Source organism: Lathyrus oleraceus, chromosome 7, assembly GCF_024323335.1.
Source record: "Lathyrus oleraceus cultivar Zhongwan6 chromosome 7, CAAS_Psat_ZW6_1.0, whole genome shotgun sequence".
NCBI classification, from domain to species: Eukaryota; Viridiplantae; Streptophyta; class Magnoliopsida; order Fabales; family Fabaceae; genus Lathyrus; species Lathyrus oleraceus.
The window spans coordinates 200,997,332-201,009,428 of NC_066585.1; positions in this window are offsets into that span (position 1 = coordinate 200,997,332).

Consider the following 12,097-nt stretch of genomic DNA (forward strand, 5'->3'; position numbering starts at 1 on the left):
TTCTTAAAAGTGGAAAGTCGACACTATGGGTGGATGATGGATACTAGTGTTCGACGAGGCGACCGACATCCCTGTCGAACAGGCTGTATCTCCCCAGAGGATTAAGAGTGTGATCTCCCTGGCAGATTCGAGATCGTTGTCTCCTCAGCAAGCCTGAAGGTTGTCACGTCCCCAGCAGGGGCAGGGGCAGGATATTTCTCAGGGTGGAGGACGTCCCCAGCCCAAGTCAGTATTGAAGCTATCAGAATTATTTTCCCCTGCAGAGATGCCTGTGGACAGTGCCTTCTTTCCCCAGCAGATCTAAGGATTGCTTCTCCCCAGCAGGCCTGTGCTTGCAGATTTCCCCAGTTGAGAATCCTCGTTGAGCGCCTGGCAGTTATTTTCCCCGGGAGTCCCCTAGTGGAGTTTATCAGTAGACTGTTTGTGTGTTCCTCAACAATTGGGTTTATGATGCTGTTATCTCCAGTAAGGCCGTGAGTGTTCATCCCAAGCAGGTTTGTGGGAATTCGTCTCCAGTATGATATGACGTGCTATCACCCTCGACAGAGTTGTTACTCTCGCCACTATGGTTGTTCTCTCCACTAGGATTGTTCTCCTCAGCAGAATGGTGTGGTTTTCCTCAGCAAGTTCCCCGAGTGGAGCGGGTCTCATGAAATACATCTCCAGCAGTGATTCTCCTACATATGGATTGGTTGGGTCGTCCCTAGTGAAGTAGCATTTATTTCTCCAGCAGGGTTCATCCTACCAGTGGATTGGACAGGTTTCTGTAGTAGACTGATATCTGTATCCCCAGCGGAGTTGTGACTGTTTTCCAAGTCTGAAGCTGTCTTCCCAGCAGAGGTTGTGTTGATGGTTCTTCCCCAGCAAAAGTTTGTCTTTCCCCAGCAGAATGGAAGCTGACATGGTTATAGGATCCCCAGCACAGTTCCTGGAGTTCCCCGGTGTCGTCTCTGAAGGAGACGTGTGTTTATGCATTCATCATTTAGATAAGCATAGCATATTGCATCATTAGTGCATAGCATTTCTACAATCATGGGGCATTGTGTAAAGCAAGAAAAAACTCATGCATCAGCATTGCAAGCATATCCATTAGTCCTAGGCCGTGGCGACCAGCCGAGATTGGGTTGTTGGAAAGAGTTTAGCATCGCGCCATTGGATCGGCTTCAGAATTGGGTTCATCAACATGGTCGAGAGGTTGGTGTTTTCCGAACAAGTGATTCCTCAGTCGAGTGGGTATCCCCAGCAGTGTTACTCCCCAATTGTTAGTGTCTTGTCAGCTTGGGTCTTTTTTTTTCTTAAGCAAATATGGGTGTGTCTGATCTCTCCATGTAGAGTCTACCCCTTAAGCAGAAAGTGTCAATCTTTTCCTGCCATTTCCCCACTGAGATACATCCTCGTGGATGACGGTTGCTTCCGTTCCCTCCCTAATGGGATGGGTTTTCCCTATTGAGTTCTTTCCTCATTAGGATGAGTCTTGATTCAGTCTGCCTTTTTGGATCGATCCTAAATTGGCTTCTTGTTGACTATCTCTTGTGCTGCCCTGGGCATAAATGAATAGTCGATCACTAACCGGCACTCATTCATTTCATCCTCAGCGGAATTTGTTGGCCTCTACCTACAACCCGGTAGCTGTAAGTCCTACCTTTGTGGTTTTCTGCCCACTAGCTGGTGGTTGTAAAATCCCACTCTCATCCCCTTGATTGAAGTTAACCCTTTGTGCTCATCCTATTGATGACTAGTTACTTTTCCGTGGTTTTCTGCCTACAAACCGGTAGATGTAATCCCCTCTTTGTGGTATTAATGGTCTTATCCCCTTTGGATACTTGCTTTGATCAAGCAGTATTGTCCCCATTGGGTCTTCCCCTTCCTTTTGGATACTTGCTCCGAGTTAGCAGCTTTATCCCCTGTTGATTGGTCATCTTTTGCATACCTAGTCTGGTACCCAGATGCCTTTCTTTTTGGTCGATTATTCATTTAACAACCTACAACCCGGTTATGGATAATCTTCCATGCGAGTGTATTATCTGTGTTTTGACGGCTATAGATAATATGTACTTGTGATTTCCCGGTATTCAGACCGAAGGAGTTTCCGACGATCAGGTCGATGTACTCATGGCACAAGGCCAATTTTCCGGTATTCAGACCGAAGGAGTTTCCGACGATCAGGTCGATGTACTCATGGCACAAGGCCAATTTTCCGGTATTCAGACCGAAGGAGTTTCCGACGATCAGGTCGATGTACTCATGGCACAAGGCCAATTTTCCGGTATTCAGACCGAAGGAGTTTCCGACGATCAGGTCGATGTACTCATGGCACAAGGCCAATTTACCGGTATTCAGACCGAAGAAGTATCCTCCTCTCCGTTGGTTTCGATAAACGTCGAGTTTTTCCCGATCATCCGTTGATGATTCGGTTGTGTCTTCTCTCCCCAGTAGAGTTTCCTCCTCTCCGTTGGTGTCGATAAACGTCGAGTTTTTCCTATTCGTCCTATGACGTCTAGTTGTACCTACCCCCATGTGGATTTACCTCTCCGTTGGTCCTGGTAAACGATGAGTTTTTCCCATTCGTCCGTTGACGTCTGGTTGTGTTTCTCTTATCCCCATTCATCAGTAAATGTCTGGTCGATCTTTTTGGTGTCTGTAAACATCATCTTTCGATGTCTGTAAACGTCGAGTTTTCCCATTCATCTGTAAATGTCTGGTCGATCTTTTTGGTGTCTGTAAACATCATCTTCCGATGTCTGTAAACGTCGAGTTTTCTCCCATTCATCCGTTGATGTCTGGTCGAGTCCCCCCAGTCATTCATTAATGTCTGGTTACCTCTCCGTTGGTTTCGATAAACGTCGAGTTTTTCCTGGTCGTCCCCAGTTGGTTACCTCTCCGTTGGTTTCGATAAACGTCGAGTTTTTCCTGGTCGTCCCCAGTTGGTTCTCCTCTCCGTTGGTGTCGATAAACGTCGAGTTTTTCCTATTCGTCCTATGACGTCTAGTTGTACCTATCCCCATGTGGATTTACCTCTCCGTTGGTCTTGGTAAACGTTGAGTTTTTCCCATTTCGTCCGTTGACGTATGGTTGTATCCCTCCCAGTCTTTCATTAATGTCTGGTTACCTCTCTGTTGGTCTTGATGAACGTCGAGTTTTTCCCAGTCATCCGATGATGTCTAGTTGTACCCCTCTCCATGCAGAGTTACCTCTCCGTTGGTTTCGATAAACGTCGAGTTTTTCCTAGTTATCCGATGATGTCTAGTTGTACCTGTCCCCACGTGGATTTACCTCTCCGTTGGTCTTGGTAAACGTTGAGTTTTTCCCATTTCGTCCGTTGACGTATGGTTGTATCCCTTCCGGTCATTCATTAATGTCTGGTTACCTCTCCGTTGGTCTTGGTAAACGTCGAGTTTTTCCTAGTTGTCCGTTGGCATCTAGTTGTGATTTCTATTCCCATTCGTCATCGTTGTGATGTCTGGGTGTGGCCATACCCTTTGAAAACAAAAACCAAAAATATATACCTAAGCAATAAATATCAAATCCCAGTGGACTTTTCCATTGGTGGATCCCCGTATTGTGCAAATTCTACGGTTCTTGGTATTCAATCCCTGTTCACCCTGAAAGTCTGACAGCCATTGCTCTCATCCATTCGGGTTCCCAGCTGATTGAATAGGGGCAGCTGTAGCACCTCAAATTTGCACCTATCATTATGCATACATTTTCATATTAGGTCATAGCATATCATGGTCCATTGCATAGCATTGCATTGCCTCTTTTGCCTCAAGTGCAAGCCAATCAAGAATTAGGTCAAACTAATCTCCTGATCAGTCAACCAAGCAAGCAAAGGAATTTCTCATTGAACCAAGGCCTTGGGGTTTGTCCAACAAGTTCACTTGGCTTGGAGGTCTATTTGAAGTATGTTGGTCAGAGGTTGAAGGCTTGGAGATCATCAGTTTACACACAGACAGTCAAAAACCCTAAAAAAGTCAACTGTCAGTCAAAGCAATGGATGGTGGTCATTCTTGTGGAATTTGGGCACCATGATCAATAATCAAGAGTTCATACAACTTGGGACATCATTTGAAGTCAAGTCCTCAAGGAATTAGGGTTTGGAAGTCATCAGTCAATGCATAATCAGTCAGAAACCCTAAAAGTCAACTGTTGGTCAACTGTCCATTTAATCAGTGATTGGATGATTGGAATTGGTTTGTGAGAGTTCATTCATGTCCAAATAGTCATCATACATCATGCCAAACACCATCATGGAAGAATTTGAAGCCAGATCAGAAATTTCCCAAAACGGAAACTGGGCCTGTAACTGAAACTTACCAGAAATGGAAAGTCTTGATCCTCAAACCTACATCATGATACAAGCCTCAAATGAATTTTTGCCCAACATGAAAGTTGAAGATCTTGTTCTCCCATTTCCAAAAAGTCCAAGAACTCTCAATTCCCATGTGTGGTTGGCAATTTATGATCGAATCGATTTCAGAAAATCTTGAACTTCAAAGGGCCATATCTCTCAAACCGTTTGGCCAATTTTGGTGGGGTTTTTTTCTACAAGTCACATTTGATCCCCTCTTTCCAAAAATATAAATTTCATGATCCAAAACTTCACCAATCAAAATGGCATATTTTGACCTTTTTCATTTAAATGTAAGTTTGACCAAGAGTTGACTTTTTGATTTAAACATTTTTTCAGCATTTGGCCAATTGGGACAGCTCATAAATGTCATTTAGAGTGTGTTTGCAAAGTCAAAATATGCAGTACATGAAGCCATTGCTTGGTTGCTTGAATTGTAAGAAAAGTACAAGTTTCACTATACCACTCCATGCTTGCATTTGAACCATGCCTTGGTACTTTCAAACAGAGTTTTTAGAGGCTATTGGCTGTCATTTTGAACACATCTTGCAGCCTAAAACTTCAGAAAAGAAGCCATGCCTCATATGCTTGAATTTTGGAATGAAAGGACAAAACCCCATATCCTCCATGCTTCCACATCTTACCTTGTACTGTCCAGCAGACAGTGTGCATCATTTGGGCTGTCATGTTGAAATAGATTGCAGCCACAACACAGCAGAGGCAGCTTCTAAAAAACATAACAGATTGCATACTGCATTCAAAAAAACTCACCTTGTTATTTGCATTGAAGATTTTCTGTCAAAAGAACCAAAAAGCCCCTCTCTTTGCATTTTACCAAATCATTCCAAAACTCACAAAATGAGCTAAGCCTGGCTTTGATACCATCCAAAATGCATTTCCTGCCATCAAAATAAGCCAGTAGCAGCAGCCTCTAATCAACTTCACATTTCTCCAGCTTCACTTTTGATGCAATTACCAAACCAGTCCAAACTTCAAAGAACAAAAACCCTGGCATTTGTTTTTCACTATCCTTTCCTCATTCTGAACTAACTTGCAGCCATCAAACATAACATAGCAACATAACCAATTGCAACTGCACAAGGGCACTCTCTGACTTGGCCATTTTGTTTTGCATTTGAAAAATCCTGTCACCACATCCTGCAAAAGAGGACACTGCTATTGGCATTTGGCTTTGGCTGGCAAAAACACAATAGAACCAAAACATTGCAAAAACTAAAAGCAACTGCTGCAGCAGCCTTGTTCACCATTTCACCCTTTGGAACCTGCATTCCTCACAACATCCTGCAGCAAGAAAACCCTTGCTCTCCCACCACAAAGCAACACCAAGAAACCTGCACAATACCACAGTAAAAAAGGGATTGCCTTGCCATAGAACAGCAGTTTTGGAGGATGAATTTGCTGTCATTAAAGGACAGCAACAGCAGCCAACAGCAGCAAAACCAGCAAAAAAACCCTTGGTCCTCTCATTTTCTCTCAAGCCTCACTTTGGCTATTTTTCTAAAACCAACAAAAAGCCTCACTCACCTTTTGGCATTTTTTCAAAACCCTGTCCAAAATACCACAAAACCTAGCCTGGCCCTGCTTGACACCAGATCTTCCATCATTTCCCTGTCATCACAAAACCAACAAAAACACCCTAAAGACCATACCTTGTACTGTCACATGAAGCAGTCATACAAGCCAAGCCATGGAAACCAACAGAAAATGAATTCCTGCTCACATTCTAAAGATGACTCTGCTGTTGCATTTTGCTAAAGAGGCTGTCAAAGGATTTCTAATACCATCCATCCTGCCTTGCCAACCATAGCATTTTGTTCATCCCAATTTCTCATCATTGCCAAACAGCAGCCAAAGGCCATTGGTCACACCCTCCAAAACCTGATCCTGGCTTTGCACTTCTGGTTTTCCTGTCACAAAAACACAATAGAACCAAACACTACAAAAACAAAAAGCAACTGCAAACAGCAGCCTTGCTCACCATTTCCACCCTCCATTTGCCACTTTGAAACCTAACCAACTTCATACAATCTCTTTACACACACTTCACTTGTTGGCCAAGGCCATTTTGCTGTCCAAACACATAGCTTCAAAATGACCAAAACCCTGCCATGCCACCAACAGTACAAAAACAAAAAATGAAAAGGCCTCACTATCTGTCATGAAGCTAACAGCCACAGCCAAAACACACAGTGGAAAACCATTCTTCACTCATTCCCTCAAACTTCTCCTTTGTGCATTTTCTAAAAAATTGTCCAAACTTCAAAAGAAGACCAAACCTTGCATTGCCTCTCCACCATCCAAGCAGCCTTTTGAACCACTAGGGGCAGCCACAAGCCAGCATAAACCAGGGTGTTCCCAATCTCATTTTCACATTTCATCCAAAAAACCACCAAATAGCCAAAACATGACAGCTCTTGTTCTAAGCACTTGTTGATCAAAAGAGCATTGCAAACACATCTCAAATATCATATAGCAAGTGTCCAAAGCCTCAAAACCTGCAGAAAACATCAAGAACTCAAAATCACTTTTCAACTTGTCACATTGTATCAAATTTGCATTTTCAAAGCCACTTTCACTCTCAGGCCATTCCGAGCTTAGCAAATTAGTTTGTCATGATCCATAGGGTATATTGAAGCTGTCTCAAACCTCCATTGCTCACTGTTTGAAAATCAAAAACATCACCTTTCTCAAAATCAAACAAAAACCAGTTCAGTGGCCATCTTCATTTCCAGCTCGATTCAAGATCAAGTAAAGTGTCAAACAGCTTGCCTTGGACCCTTTGAAGCTATTTGGATACCTGTCAAGCATTGAAAGCATCTCCAGCATCACATTCAACATTGCCCTGTTCAGTTTGGTAAATTTTCGAGCTCCATTATTCTTCAAATTATTACATGTTTTGAATAGGTCTTTCAATGCTGAGTACCATGATGCTTTCCTTTTTGAAAATGATTGCTTGTCCATGAAGATATGATGAGATAAAGTTTGATGTTTGAAAATGTTTCCTGTGATTTCTTGTTGTGTAGTTCAAATTAATGAAAATAGGGTTTGGATTGTTGTTGTATGATGTTTGATGATTACAATGGTATGTTCAATTGACATTTTTGGGGAGAAATTAAGAAATTCGAATTTGGAGATGATGCTGCTACAGTAAACCCCAAAGCCATTTTCCAGTTTTTCTTCTTTCCTCACGTGTACTGTGCCATTCCCCTCCAGCCAATCAAAACATTCCATTTACTGCCCAAAACGACTGTGTTTTGTTAAGTGGATTCAAATATTACAAAAATGCCATTCTTGCTTCATTTATTTCACATTTTTATAACCAACCTTCCAAAATTCATAACTTGCTCATTTTTGATCCAAATTCAATGGGATTTTTTGTGTTGTGTTCATCATGATCTCTACTTTTTTATCATTATTTTTCCAGAATTTTTGGGTGAGTGGTTTTTTAAATGGTGCTAGGGTTTGTGACATGTGACCAAATTTTATACATCTTGCCAAAACATTTGTGAAATGATGATACTTTATCCAATGGCTCCCAAATTTTTTGTGCTTAAACTAGACACATTCATGGTGATTTTGGTATAAAGTTTGTGGATTTATCATTTGTGGTTTGTGAGATATGATTTTTTGAATTAGGGTGTGACAACTTGTGTCACACCATTGATGTCCAACTTCATGATTTTCATTACCATGCTTCCTTACATCCAAATGACCCCAAATTTTGCATGAACTTACTCTTGTATGTCTAGTTGACTTGTGAATTTTCTTGGATTTAATTGAACTATTTTTCCATTTGTTTGAGATTTTCCTTCCCTGCCTAGTCAAATGTTGACTTTGTGTGACACATGTTCCCATTTCATTTGTGAAATTCTCATACTTTATTAGATGGACCTGAAATTTTACATGAGATAACTAGGCATCCTCATCTTTGCCTTGGCTTTAGTCCCATTCATTTATCACACACCATTCTTGACTTATGATTTTTCTAAGTTGATGCATGTTTGGTTGACTTCATTGAGCATGTTCAAAATTGCTTTGACTTTCTGATTTTCATTGACTGCCTTCCACTTGTCCAAATGGGATGAAATTTGACATGCTTACCATGCTTTGTGTTAGGTTTGATCATGATTTATTTGGTGATTTTTGAAAATGTCTAAGTTTGCTTTTGATGCAAGTCTTGCTGTTGACTTCTATGAGCTCCTGTTTGCCATGTTTTGACCTAAATGGTTCATGAAATGATGATAGTGATTGATATGAATGTGAACCCAATTGGCTTTGTTTCCTAATTGTTTGGACATGATTTTGGATACTTACCCCTTGCTGTTTTGACTTTCTCATTCACTTTTGACCCTAGGCTTGCCCTAGTGGTCCTGTTACTCACCTTTGAGCTTGTGTTTTCAGGTTGACCATCAAATGGCCATTGAGACCAATTCTTTTGATTGAGCTTACTTGATTATCATTGACTAACTTGTGTGTTTTGTAGGTGGCTTGGCTCACATGCCTTAAGCCTTGTGCCTTGCACATCCATGTGCCTCTAATTGACTACTGGTGTCTGTTTCTGTTTGTTTTGTTTGAAGTTGCATACTAACATCTGCTTGACTGTTTCAGGTGCTTTTTAGTTGCTTAGTTCCTTGTGAACTTTTTGCTTTGCTTTGCTTGTATAAGCAATTTGCATTGAGGTATGATCTCTCAACTCCATGTAGTCTGGAAGACCTGGCCTGTTACTTGGCCAGGCAACTGTCTGAAGTCCTCCTTAAGAGGCAATGTTTGTGGATGTTTAATTTTGTCCTTGCATAGAGTCAAAGTCCTCCTGAGTGAAGAGGCAATTGGTGGAAGGTAGGGATATGCAATCTATCCCCCACTATTCAGTGTGTCATCTGCTTTGCTCACACCACTGTGTTGATGCATTGCAGATACAAACCCAAGATCTTGTACAATTGTACAGTTGAGTCAGTTTTAAATGTGTAGAAGGGTTCCCACTTTCTGAACCCACACATTCTTGTCAAATGCTCTCCCAGGTCAGGGATAGAAGCAATGAGGCACACCCCTCATCTCCTTTCATCTGCTTCACCTTAGCCCCTCAATGGCAAGGTTAAGAGCAATACTCACCCCATTCCAGAGGTTTGTTTGTTGAGGTTGATATGACCCCTCGACTAAAACCTAACCCTTGTTTGAGCCACTTGCTTGTGTATAGTGTGTGCTATCTGTGCTTGTAGGATTGTTTGACTTGCTTCCTGTGCAAGTTAGGATTGCTTGGCTTGCTTCCTGTGCAAGTTAAGTGTGTGTGTGGCTTGCTTCCTGTGTGAGCCATGCTTAGGATAGGTTGGCCCTTGTGCCATTTAGCTAGAAACCTTAACTTAGGGATGATTTGCATGATAACATCTAGGCTCGAGTTGTAGTCTCCCTAGTTGTGTCTCCCTCTGTTATCTGGTTAGGCTAGTCCTTTATCCCTGCGTAGGGGAACTACATCGCCCTGATCTTCATACCAGATGAAGTATGTAGGCAGGAGATTGAGCTGATCTCTCCGGGCGCCCTTTTTCTTTTTGTGTGTGTTGTTTGACAGTTGCTAGGCTCGAGTGCCTGACTCCCTAGCAACTTGTTGTCTGTTTGTTCGAGTGTGTGCTTGACAGTTATAGGCTCGAGTCCCCGACTCCCTATTAACTTGTTGTGTTGTTGTGTGCTTGGAAGCTGATGTAAGTCCATCGAGTGGCATTTGGGTTCCAGCGTGCGTGTGTTTGGTTCGGATGCTGATGTAAGCCCAGTGATTGGCATTCAGGCTCCATGTTTGCCTTCTTGTGTGTGTTTTGGTTCGGATGCTGATGTAAGTCCAGTGATTGGCATTCAGGCTCCATGTTTGCCTTTGCCTGCGTTTGTTTGTATGCGTGTCAGCCGAGCTACGAATGCTCTGATTCTTCTCTCGTCCGAGAAGATACGTATGCATAGGATGCGATATCCTAGCGAGCATGTGTCGTTTCCCCCAGTCCGAACTACTTCGACTCTGATGTCTATGCCTGATAGACTAAGTAGGCCCAGGATGCGATATCCTGCCGAGTCAGTTTCAGTCAGTTTCTTGTGTCTCTTTTAGCCAGTGTGTGTGTGTTTTTGAGCAGTGTTTAGCAACCAATTTTCCTTTCTAGTGTGCGTGGATCCCGTAGAGTACTACGGATGCGTAGGGGTGCTAATACCTTCCCTTCGCATAACCGACTCCCGAACCCATTCTCTTTGGTCGCGAGACCATGTTCTTTCCCAGGTTTACTCTGAGCGTTTCCTTTCCCTCTTTCGGGATAAATAACGCACGGTGGCGGCTCTGTTGTTCTTGTTTTCCCGCCGGTTTTTCGCGCGATGCGACAAGTGGGATTGAAAAAATATTGAATATGATAAATAATTCTTCTTTACTGACAAGTCCAATATTTCCAGCTTTTCCAAAAAAAAAGGTTCGGGCCGCAACCATATGGAAATACCTGATGGCAGGGTTATGGATTAGAGGGGGTGGGGGGGGGGGGTTTATTCTTTCATAATCAGGCGGATAATCTTCAGTAATGATGCCCCAGAAGAAATCGAGTTCCCATTGCATATCATTATCTACTAGTACTTCAGTGTAGGCTTGGGGTTCATAATGAAAAGCTAAAAGTCTAGATAACTCATCATGTGTGAGTCGGTATTCCTTCCCAAAGAGTCGGAATGTAGAAAAGCCCTGGACTCGGTCTATTCCTATGTTAGGGTTGTATCGATAGGAGCTTAGGAATTCCAATGTTAGGTTCTTATATATTGGGTGTTTGTGCACAGATAAACAGTCCCAACTGAGCTGGTTAAACATGTACTTCACACTATCACATATACCTAAAGCTATTAAGCTAGGGAAGTCGGGGTATCGGGTTGGTGAAATAGTTCTTGTAGCCAAGACTTCATAGCGTCTTCTTTGAGCTTCGTTTCTGAAAATAACTCGCATGTTATCAGTACCTTCCATCTCTAAATGATTAGTAGGAAAAATTAGTCTGAGTTAGGCATGTACGTAATCAATCAAAAGTTAGTCTTGTTAGTAGGAGTAAAATAAATCACCGTTATTCAAAGAAAATAAAAATGCAAAAATATAAAAATAAATGATAATGAAACCGTGGATTGCCTCCCACACATCACTTTGTTTAATGTCGGTAGCTCGACATTTGTGTAAATCAGGCTGTTTGTGTAGCAAATGGTGGTTTGATTAAGTCATGGCGATAATAATAGGTAGGTATATCATTGTTGGTGTAATGTTTCAGTCTTTGTTCGTTAACCATGATCAGGTTAGTTGATTGACTTTTAATCTTAACTGCACCAGATGGCATGACTTTTGTGACTTCGAACGGTCTGGTCCATCTGGAACGTAATTTACCAGGAAATAGGCGTAATCTAGAGTTGAATAAAAGTACTATGTCACCTACACGAAATTATTTCCTTGCGATACGCTTGTCATGCCATGCTTTGGTTCGCTCTTTGTAGATTATAACATTTTCATAGGTATCGCGTCAGAGTTCCTCTAATTCCTGGATATCTAACAGTCGTTTGTTTCCAACTTCTAAATAGTCCATGTTTAGAGCTTTAATGACCCATAGGTTTTATGTTCTAGTTCGAAGGGTAAGTGACATGATTTCCTATAAACTAAATTGAAGGGTGTTGTTCCTATAACGGTTTTATAGGCATTCCTATAAGCCCCCAGTGTGTCTTGAAGTCTAGAGTACCTATCTTTCC